This window comes from Rhynchophorus ferrugineus, unplaced genomic scaffold (genome assembly GCF_030347505.1).
Source record: "Rhynchophorus ferrugineus isolate W39M unplaced genomic scaffold, kcgeb_rfMv2 rfM1, whole genome shotgun sequence".
In the NCBI taxonomy this organism is placed as follows: domain Eukaryota; kingdom Metazoa; phylum Arthropoda; class Insecta; order Coleoptera; family Curculionidae; genus Rhynchophorus; species Rhynchophorus ferrugineus.
Window position 1 is genome coordinate 68,489,927 of NW_027472580.1, and position 11,402 is coordinate 68,501,328.

Here is an 11,402-nt window from a genome sequence, read left to right on the forward strand (position 1 = left end):
TTTGGTTCAAAAAAGTTATTTTCCATCAAGAACACCGACTTGCTCTGCTAAAAAACATTATTAAAATCAATAAATAGCAACGCAATGAATGAAATATCAATTGTTTCGACAACAAGTTGATTGACAATATCTAGATCCTTCTAGCTTAGATTATTTCAAAAAATATATTCAAAACAACACCAGGTATTTGACGTTTTTTCGGCGAATAGACGTTTGGAACTGTAAACAAATACGTAGCCATATGTTATCAGATTTTTATAGGATGAGATTAAACTAAGCTAATTAAATTACAACTAAATTGTTTAACATATACAGTAGTTTATGACTTTATGACGTTTCTATTTATTTTATTTATTTATTATTTTTAAAGACCATCAGCCTCTTGGGCTATTTAGGGTCGAGTTGCAATGTAGTCTTTAAATAAAGTATGCAAAATAATGACATTTAAGTTAAAATAATAAACAATACAAATTGCAATAGAGGAGAATCACAGGAGCTGTATCAATGCCGCGGCCGTTAAAAAGTTGATAAACATGTCCAAATGCTTGGGTTGGACCAGTTGCTCTAATGTCCTTGGCTTCTCGAGTTGCTGTCTCAGTACTTCAAGCTTTCCACAGTCCAGAAGGATGTGCTTGGCGCTCTGTTGTATTTGACATTCATCACATTGTGGAGGGTCTCTTCCTTTTTTACAAATGCTCCTGAGTTAGTCTGCTATGTCCTGTTCGCAGCCGAGCGAGGATGCTCAGTTGGAACCTACTAAAGTTTAATACTTAGGAATTAATATTAGGAGATTGATGAAAGACCCTCTTGATCTCCCACAACTTGTTATTTTCAATAAGGAGATTCCAATTTAGTTGATCCAGTTTTTCGTAGAGTCCCTATGTGTGTCTTAACGTCTTCCTTACTAAATAGAACGCATAGTTTAATTGAATCTTCCTTTCCGCTCGTCTGACTATCTGGCTCTTTCGTTACCGGAAATTCGCCTGTGAAAGGGAACCCAGAGATAATTTATCCTTACTCCCCTCCTCTCCAGTGCTGTATGTAGCTCTCTGATAGCTATAACTAGAGGGTGGACGTCTTTACTGAAATCAGAGTATCCAAAGAACTCATTGAGTCCGATATTATAAGTATTGGTACGCCTATTAATGACCTATCCAGGGCAGATAGGGCCTTGTAAATGGCTAAAAGCTCCGCAGAAAATATGCTAGTAATAGTAGGAAACCAAAAGTGCTCCTCCAATAGACCTGAAGTAATCGCTGCTGATTTCGCGGCGTCGGCGAAATCTTCCTGTTTAGAACCATTCGTGTAAATGGCGAGGTGATTTGGGTAATTCTCCACAAGTGTCTGGGCGAAGAGCTGTTTTACTATGGAGGAGCTAATATATTCTTTATTTAGTACCTTCATGGATAGGTCTATGAATATATTGGAGTACTGCCAGGGTGGTATTGCCGCAGTTCTGTTGACTGCAGCAGGGATTGTTGCTTTAGTCGATTGCAAGTCATTCCTGAATGAAATACTCTCGCCGTGAACAAAGTGATGAAATTTCTGCCTCACTTTGAAGGCTCTCATCCGGACTGGTGTGGTATGCTCCCAGTATAATCCTCAAGGCAGCATTCTGTACTCGGTCAAGTCTCGTAACATATGAGGGAGCTGCAGTGATATAACATTGACTTCCATAATTCAGCTTACTTCTAATTAGTGTCTTATATGTGTTACTCAGTGAAATTCTATGAGCACCCCAATAGTGATTAGAAAGATTATTCAATAATCGTATATCTGTCATATATTCTCACTTTATGTAGTTTATGTGAGAGGTCCAATTTTGTGATTAAATCTCAATTCAAAGAATCTATGTTCCAGTTAAATTATTAACTTACTATCCATCGTCAGTGCAACCATCCGTGGGCAATTTCTTCGTCTGCAAAAATGGACATTTACGGACTTTTCGGCAGAGAATTTTAGTCCGTTTTGATTGGCCCAATTTGAATTCTATTGAGGCAATTCTGTAGAAGATGCTGGCTATATTTATTTTTATTATTATTTAATTAATATATTGTTACTAGTCGTTTCCGTCTAACCTACAATTTGTCTTTATGGTAACTTAAATCTAGGTATATAACTAGGAGGACCCATCGGCCCTATCTCAGTCTCTGGTGAAATACTGTTTATACAGGTCACTGCTGAATTTTTTAATATATGCACCTCACTACACAACACTACACAAGATCAGATGGTTTGATTCTTTTGAGTCTGTGTCCTGTTCTGGTGGTATCCAATAGTTGTAATATTTCAATATTCGTATGAGAATGGAGTCTTTCCTCATGCCCCCTTGCAATTATCTTGATTTCTTGACTGACTGTGGGTATGTGAAGGTCTCGATGTAGATAATCAGTCCTATAGTATTTGGGTGCACCCACAATACTTCTCAGGACTTTGTCTAACTCTCTTCTTCCAGTACTTCTCTATGATCGGTTTTATTCTTTTCAACAGAAGTTTTTCAAAAACCTTACATATTAGTGCTAGCAGTGATATAGGTCTATAGGCTTTTATTTCATTTGCTGTCTTCCCAGATTTTGGGATCATTATAATTTCCACTATGTTCCAAATGTCTGGGACATGTTTTCATCTAAATGCGGTATTGATCAAGTTGGTGAGTTTTATAATTCCGTTTCTTGGTAGTTTTTGCAGTAATTCTCCTGTTATTAAATCGTAGCCTGGTGATTTCCTGGGGTTAATGTCAGTTTTAATAACTTTGGTTAACTCTTTCGGCGTCACTAATTCAATCATCGAATTTTCAACTTCTATGTCGGTATATTATGTTCAATATTAGTTTCGTTTGGTTTGAAAGTTTTTTTCTAGATATTCAGCAAATGCTTCTGCTTTTTGGTGATTGTCACGTGCCCAATTTCCACATAGGTCTCTTATAGGTGGACTGTCTAGACATGAGCGCTTTAAATATTTTGTGGCTTTCCAGAGTGAGTAATCAGTTTCTTTATCATCTGTTAAATTTCTCAGATAGTCATTTATGGTTTTGTTTTTAATTTCCAGTATTTGTTTTTTAAGTCTTTGGGTTATATTGTTTAAACTATTTTTATTTTCAGGTATTCTGTTTTGTTGCCATTTTTTTCGTAATTTACGTTTTTCAGCTACCATTTCCTTCACTTCTTTTGGATAATTAATTCCTTTAGTTGTACTCTTAATTTGCAGCTTGCTGAATATCTACTACGAATTTTTCTGCTTCAAAATTTAATTCTTCAGTTATCTTGAGGGATATATTTAGTTGAATTCGTTTGTTCAATTCTTCAGCAAATCCTTGCCAGTCTGTTCTCTTGTCTGTTAACGTTGGGTTTCTTTCTTTTCTTATTATATTTTCGGTCAACGTCAGAATCACTGGAGTATGATCTGAACTTCAAAATTTTCTTGGACTTTTATATAGTTGGATGTTATGTTTCTTACTATGAAGGAATCTAACAGGTCCGGAGGTTTCTCTTGATCAGTTGGCCAATAAGTTGCAGTTCTTTGCCTTTATTTGTTGTCATTCTGAATCCCCATCTTGTATTTTTTGCATTAAAATCACCTCCAATTATAAATTTTTCTCCCAGGTTGCTTAAGACATTCAAATAATTTTCCTTTTTTTCATTGTATCTTGGAGGACAATAAATGGCGGCTATTGTAACCTTGTATCTGCTTGATTTAATAGTTATTGCTGTTACCTGATTTTCTGCTGTACTGAGCCCGGGTTCTTGATGGTGAAAAATGTTCTTTTTTATTATTATTACACTTCCTCCTCTTGCGGTGTTAGCTGGATGTATGGTATGATAGAATGTATATCCTCTAAATTTTATAAAGGACTCTTTTGTTAAATGGGTTTCGGATATTACAGCTGCTTAGCTAAATTTCTGGCCATAAAATATGAGATTTTTTCCTGTACCTTAATTTTTTGTATTAAAAATTCTTCTTTATAAACAGGGCATCCCGTATATCTTGGAGAGTGCTCCTGTCCACAATTTACACAATGAGTCGGTGGGGAACATTCATTTTCCCATGCGCATTTTCCCAACAGGAGGGATAAGTAGGTGCATACGTGCAGTTCATAGACACACGTCCAAATCTCTGACACTGGTGACATCTCATTGGATTCGGAATGTACTGCCTAACTCTCAGACTAAGATATCCCGCTTTGATCCTATCGGAGATACGATCTTTTGTGAAGGTAAGGATGAAACTGTTGGTTTCTACGTTGTCTCCATTCTTTCTCGAAACAATCCGCTTGACCGATGTTGCTCCCTGCGATGTAAGACTGCAAAATTTCTTTATCCTTGCACATAGACAAGTCCCTACTTGATATCACGCTTTTACAGAAGTTCAGTGTGGTATGTGGGGCAACAGTTACTTCTATATTATGCAGCTTTTTAAGTTTTAAAATTTTCTGTGATTGCCTAGAATTAGCTACCATTACGAGTATAGTTCCATTTCTTAACTTTTTCACAGACTTCAACTTGCCCACTGCAGATAATAATTCTTTGTGCATAATAAACGGAGATAGACCTTTCATTAGATCACTCTCTGAAATTATTACAAAGTATCTATCATAATCTTCCTGCGTATATCTGTCTAAAAATTCTATCTCTCTCCTGGGTCTTTTTAGACCTATGTTCTGAGTGCCAGTAGTAGTTACCTGCATTCCGGCCTGGTCAGCTACCGGAAGTGCTGCGCAATCGACGGCTAACGGTCGAGCGGGGCCTGCGCGACCACCCACGGTCTCGACCGGTACTGGGGTTCCAAATCCCTACACCGTAATTTTGTTTTTTATTTTATGTACTTCCGTAATGTACATGCAGGGGACGTTACAAAAACACCACATAACTGGCGCCTAATAGGCTACTACCATCCAAAATTTAATTAGAAGCGATTTTAACGAAAGCAAGTGTCCTCCGCGTACCTCCCGTATCTTTGGTTCATTTGTTTCTATGGAGGAACTTTGAAAAGTCGTCTAGTCATAAATTATGTACGCCATCTGCAAAGGTAATGTCTATAGTAAGCTATTTCCGCTACTTCGCTAGAAATATTAAACTGTCAATTCCCTTGAAGACCACCCTGTAAAAAATGTTGGTTAGATGAGTTGGCATGCGTGGCTCAGTATATCTCCGATAGATAGTTTGGTCAACTGAAGATCTTTCTGTCCAATAAGTTCGTGCGCTACTCAACGCTGCTTGGTTTACTTAACATCAGCACACACATAGAGTCAAACATTCCATTTGTGAGGAGCTTCACAAATATGCTCTCCCTTGGCACTTTACATTCCTATTCCTATTCCAACCCCTTGAGTAGGGATCTGCCACCCGTAACCTGCGTTTGATAAGTCCAACTATGATGGTTCCAGACGTATCACAGGTGCAAGATCTTTGTCACCTGCAAAATACCTAACTCTCAGGATCATTTTTAACCTATTGGAGGCCCTGGCCACAATATGATTGTGAGCTCCCCTATGACCTCGATCGAGCAATATTTTGTCAGAGTATATAATGTTCTAGAATGTTTTATATTTACAGTAACATTAAATGAACATATAAGCTAATATAATCCACAAAAGTAAATGTTTTGGTATTTACAGACTAACGCTTAAAAATCTATGTGGGTTTAAAAGGTGCTCTTCTAGATTTGAGTTGGGCAAAATCGTTAATCACTTCTTCAAAATATATATTGTTGAATATATAATATCATATATTATATCATATTATATGGACATCGGCGACAAACTGATTCATCTCTTTTGAAACATTGTACTTGTTAGATCATTTTTGATTATTTTTTGTTTGGAGAGGATTTCTTTCAAAAGACCATATATTTTCGATATACTACCAGTTGCCTCATTTTCATCATGACAGTTTTCCAGTATTCTATTAAATGCACTCATTCCATTTCCAACTCTTTCTTATTATCATCTTCATAACAAATTTCAGTAAATTCTGTCCTTCATCAAGTCAAGTCCTTTTCTATGTATATTTCCAAACTTCCATTCTATAATTTGTTTCTAAAGTTTTTTCTTTTACCAGATTGACCAGCTAGAACCGAATGGTCTTCGGCTGATGTCTCTTCAGGTTCGGGGAATGATTGTTTTGCGGGCGACAGAGACCCTGGGTTACCACTAGGACTGTCGTAATTTGTTATACCTTTACCACACCTTTGCTCCGTTGAGGCAGATTGGACGGACTAGCATTTTATGCAGTGTCGCTTTCTGTGGGATTGGAATTTCTGGAGCCATGGGATAGGGACTTTATCGATTTGGAGGGGATAGGCGCGGAACTCCTTCTTGCGATGGAAAAGAATAGCCTGAGTTTTGCTCGGGTTTATCTGTAGCCGCCAGAATTTGTACCACGCTATCGCTTGGTTCAGCTGTACTTGGAGTCTGTTGCGAATAGCGTCGGGACAGTAACCGATTGTGAAGAAAGCGATATAATGTGCATAAAATGCTGTGTGGGAAAGTTTGTAGAGCGGGAAATCAGCCATATAAAGGTTGAATAGTGCTGGGGGCTAGTGGAGCACCTTGCGGGACTTCTGCGGAAATTTGTTTATGAGAGAAGACTGCTTCACCGATCTTCACTTGAAAGGACCTACAGTCCAGGTATGAATCTATTAGGGATATTAGGTTATTCGGTAGACTTAGCTGTTTCGCTTTAAATATTAGACCATGGTGCCATACTTGATCGAAAGCTTTGGAGACATCTAAGAAGATGGCTCCAGTTTTTCGCCCTTTTATCAGTGCCTAGCGGATAGTTACTGCGACGCGGGCAGCTTGATGGAGACATGAGTGTTTGGCACGGAAACCGAATTGTTCTTTCGGGATTATATGATGTGCATATGTAAAATCGTTTAAAGCATTTAATATCGCTTTTTCGGCAAGTTTGGAGAGTGAACTAATCAGGCTGATGGGCTTGTAGTCAGCTGGATTGGACTTGGCATTTTTTTAGGAATGACAGCCATAAGCGCATGTTTCCAGATCTTTGTGAAATGCTTTAACCTCAGGATGGAGTTGACAATGTTAGCAAGTTCAGATAGTTGCTTGCTAGTGAGGTTTTTTAGATGGTGTCCTGTACATGGCACAAAGACGGTTATTTCACATTTCTCATTGATTCTTATTTGTAGACATATTTGAAGAATTGTCGTAGTAATTGTCCTCTGCAATACTTTATGGACGTATTTTGAGTGTCTAGTGAAGTCAAGATCATTCCCGATAAATACTCAAGTTAGTTGTTCAACATGAGACAGATCTGGTGTACTCCCAACGCTAATGGATTTATCAGCTATCTTATTTATCAACGAATATGTATAATGAGTTTATTGACGTAATGGGAAAACAGGTTCTAAATCTTTAAACTGATCTACAAGCAATTCTTTTAAAGCAATTCTTCGCTAGACGAATCTATGTCTTCAACTTTATGCAAAAATAAAATCAGGCAAACAACACCAAAAAACAAGAACTGTAATGTTTATGTGTAATTGTTACATATCTTTTTAATAGTCTATATATAGTTGAATCTATATTAATTTATAAGTAAATTATACTACTACACTCATTTAACTAAAATTCTCAGTCATATTTTGTCAACAAATACCATATGCTTAACACAATTAATTGTCTAAAGCATTCTCAATAGGACGTTGAAATCAGAAAAATGAAAATTAGGTGTTGTTCGTTTTGGTTGATTAGAAAAGTCAATAGAGTTTCAAAGGTAATTTCACATAGATTTTCATAGCAAATGTAGAAATTGAAAATTGGTCATTGAATTGAATTGTTCGATAAATTAAATTGAATGCAAATGTGTCATTCAAATCTTAACTTATATTGAAATTCGTTTTCGTTTTAATATTAAATCCTTCTTTCATTTACCTCATTATTTTATCGCCATTCATACTTAACGCGTCCTATGGTAATCAAAAGGCACACAACTTGGTTACAACTTTAAACATGGGAGATCGCCTTCTCTATGTCTTATTTTATAATTTAACAGTTGGAATGATTTTAGTGAAACAACACTTGTCATTTTCAAAACATTGTTCTGAACAAAAGTAATGCTCAAATTGCAGTCCAGCTCTTGCTTCGCAGTGCCTAATGGCTGTTTGTAAGCTTTAAAATAATTCTGTCAGTAAGTTTCGCCCAAATAAACTACATATTTTCTACGGAAAAAGAATTTAAAAATTAGTTGAGAGATTGAATTTATGACCCTTGAAGGAAAGTATCTTGGTGAATAAAGATGAATTTTGTTGAAAAGTGTATTTGTCTTTATTTAAAATCAGATAAAATCTATTCTATTGCGTTATCTCATTTCCAACACAGAATTTATTGAAAAACCTATTACTTTAATACTATAAATACTATAAAATTGTATAAAGCCAATAAACCGAAAATTGAAACATTATCTTTATAAAAATTATGAAACCATTTTGTCAAAAATTAAAAGGTAAACAAACTGTTTTTACTTTGTTATAATATCTCTCTTATCTCTTGAACATCAGACTTAACAAATCGGAAGATTCAAATATTTGCAAAGATTGAATCATATCTGATGAGGAAAACATACGATATTTAACAAAACATCTGATGTAAGGAAATATAATGTTAGAACCGATTTTGTAGAATCGATTTGGTGAAGGTGTTTGGGCAATTAAAACACTGGATTCTGGAGTCGCTCTCTATTTATTTCTTCAAATAGCTCGGTCAAAGCCCCAACACAGAATGAATCAAGATGGCGGGATCTTCATCCTGTTCGGATGGCTTTAACACGAGCATACGCCGTAGCGTTCATTATAATTTACAGGAAACTATTTTAATATCGACTTATGCAACCATATATACATGAGGACGTCACATGTAGGCGCATCCACCCAATTATTTATATATCCAACAATAACCTTGCAAATCCATGAATTGTATTTTGAAGATTTTGAAATTTTAATCAAACAAAAAAGCAAATAAAAAAGCAGAAAACATAATTATTAAAGAAAAAATAATTTCATAGAAAAGTAAAATAGTACATAAAAAAACAAAAGCGAAACAAAAGAATTTAATTTAAATTAAATAAGAATATTACTTAACGATATTGGAGGAAAAATATGTATTAAAGTATTTTTATTTTATACATTTTTCGTTCAAAAGTGGATTTATGTTGAAATGGAATGAAAATTGTGTTTGAGGAATGACATTATTTTTTATTTGAAATTAATATAATATTTTTTAAAGTTCTACTGCGATTACAAATTTTCAGTTACTCTATCATACATCATACATATCATACATACATCCAATTGAATTTGAACAGTGGCCTGAGTTATAATGATTGCGATTTTTTGGCGTTACACTGTGCTTCAAAAAAGTCTAAAAGAAAAAATTTAGGGGATTAAATAGCATGACCCCGGTGGTCAAATCAGGTGTCTATAATATCTCTTTTACGCAGAATGTAAATGAGCTGTGCTGTAAGAATTACAAGTTATCTGCAAAAGTTGAGTTCTTGTGAACAGCGACAATTGCATTGTCTCGAGTTCTCCCGTATATTAAGTACTAATATCAATACCATTTTACGTTTTCTTTGGAATAAGAACACAGTAGGTGGAATATTCAAAATAAATGAACGCGATTGACGTGCTCATCGCGTTACCAGCCAGGCCACATCTTTGCCTTTAATTCCTATTCACTCCTCATGATACTATTAGGCTATTGCATGCATCAACGACATCTGTTCGTGTAAAACTGTAAAACAACCCAATCTAACTGTTAAATTCGATAATTTTAAATTACTGCCTTTCGTTTAGTAGTATTGGGATATTCAGTATAACAGGTCAATTGGAAAAGTCCCTGCCCTGACCCTAACCTGATCCCTAACCCTCAAAAGCTGACAGCTGTCCGATCATTAGTTTGTGAATTATAGCATTTTGAGTGAAGCAACTTTTGTTATTGTGAAAAAAATGGATAAAAAAGAAATTCGCGTGTTGATAAAATATTGCTTTTTGAAGGGAAAAATACAGTTGAAGCAAAAACTTGGCTTGATGACGAGTTTCCGGACTACTGGCCCCGTAAAATCAACTATCAAGGATTGGTATGTAAATGCTAAATGTAGACGTGGTGAAATGAGCCCCGAACACGGTGAACGCAGTGGACGTCCAAAAGAGGTTGTTAACGACGAAAACATTTTAAAAAATCCACAAAATGATTTTGAATGACCGTAAATTACTTGATTTAAATAAATATTGAAATTGAAATAAATGACCCACTCTAAAGATATTAACTTAACGTGTACATCATATCATTCACGAATATGTGTGTATTAGAAAGCTCTGTGCAAAGTGGGTGCCGCTCGAGCTCACTTTTGGTCAAAAAAAAAAACGACGAGTTGATGATTCGGAGATGATCAAGCGTAATAAACCCGAGTTTTGCGTCGATATGTGACAATGGATGAAACATGGCTCCATCATTTCACTCTGAAGTCCAATCGACAGTCATCCGAGTAGACGATGCACACTATGAACCCGCCCCAAAAAGTGGGAAAACGCTACAGTCGGCTGGCAAGGTTATGGCGTCTGTATTTTGGGATGCGCATGGAGTAATTTTCATTGACTACCTTGAAAAAGGAAGGACCATCAGCAGCGACTATTACATAGCGTTATTGAACAGTTTGAAGGACGAAATCGCCGAAAAACGGCCGCGTTTGAAGAAAAAGAAGGTGCCGCTTCACCAAGATAATGCAACGTGTCACAAGTCAATGAAAACGATGGAAAAAATCCATGAATTGAGCTTCGAATTGCTTCCTCATCCACCGTATTCTCCAGATCTGGCTACCAGTAACTATTTCTTGTTCTCAGATCTCAAAAGCATGCTCGCTGGGAGGAAATTTTCGCCGAATAAAGAGGCCTATTTTAAAGCAAAGGAAAAGTCGTACTACAAAAATGGTATCGAAAAGTTGGAGGGTCGCTATAATCAGTATCACCCTTGAAGGAAATTATGTTGAATAAAAAAAATAATTTTGCCAAAAAAATGTAGGTCTTTTCAATCTACCTGGAAATATCTTTCTCCATCTTCAGACATTGGGTTTATTGGCCACAAATATCTGAACTCTCCGATTGCATTTGTTCTTTTCTCCTTGCTGTTGAAAGGGGACTGTTTGCTGTAGCTACCACACGAATTGAATCAAAATGTCACTTCGAACCGTTTCAACATAGTTTCATTGCTTGTTAGATAAAAAATCCTGGAGATTATTGTGTTACTGGTCGTGAACAGTGAATCTACTGCCACAATCTCAATTGCAAAAAGTTATGGGTTAATCCGGGATAGCCAATCACATCTCGAATGTAAAGTTCTGCAGTATCCAATGTACTATTCATATAAAGCTCCTTCTAATTAGCCCTTC